The sequence below is a fragment of the Gavialis gangeticus genome, unplaced genomic scaffold, assembly GCF_001723915.1.
Source record: "Gavialis gangeticus isolate Ggan-Ray unplaced genomic scaffold, GavGan_comp1, whole genome shotgun sequence".
Lineage (NCBI taxonomy): Eukaryota > Metazoa > Chordata > Crocodylia > Gavialidae > Gavialis > Gavialis gangeticus.
The window spans coordinates 76359652-76360033 of record NW_017729025.1 but is presented as its reverse complement, the minus strand read 5'-3'; the positions used below and the strand labels follow the sequence as shown (position 1 = coordinate 76360033).

General features: G+C 49.2%; 1 protein-coding gene across 1 annotated transcript in view; it reads right to left on the bottom strand.

The window, feature by feature from the left end:
• The window catches only part of SCG5 (secretogranin V), an 85964-nt gene that overhangs the window by 39356 nt on the left and 46226 nt on the right, over positions 1–382 (bottom strand). The window lies entirely within an intron of this gene.

Here is a 382-nt window from a genome sequence, read left to right as displayed (position 1 = left end):
TCCAATGCCAGCAATTGCTGACTGGAGCCCAGGAACTGGAATTTGAGGGCAGTAACCTGACCAATCAGGGAATATGTTATACAGAGTGACCCTTTTTAGAGGGGTCAGCTAAGACTTGTAGTAAGATAGAGCTGTATGGTAATTGTAATTAGGGTTGTAAGTTTTGTGGAGGAGATACTGAATCTGGATAGCTATCTTGACAATTGGATAAGACACTGATTGTGGAGTGACATGCTGGGAGCCACACTGGAAACACAATCTAAGTAAATCAGTGTGGAGTGGGGAGGGACGAGCAGATCTGTTGAGCCTGGGTTGGCAGGTCCAGGGAGGGGTAGGTGGGATCCGGGGGGGGAGGGAAGGGGGCTAGCTGAGGCAGGATATG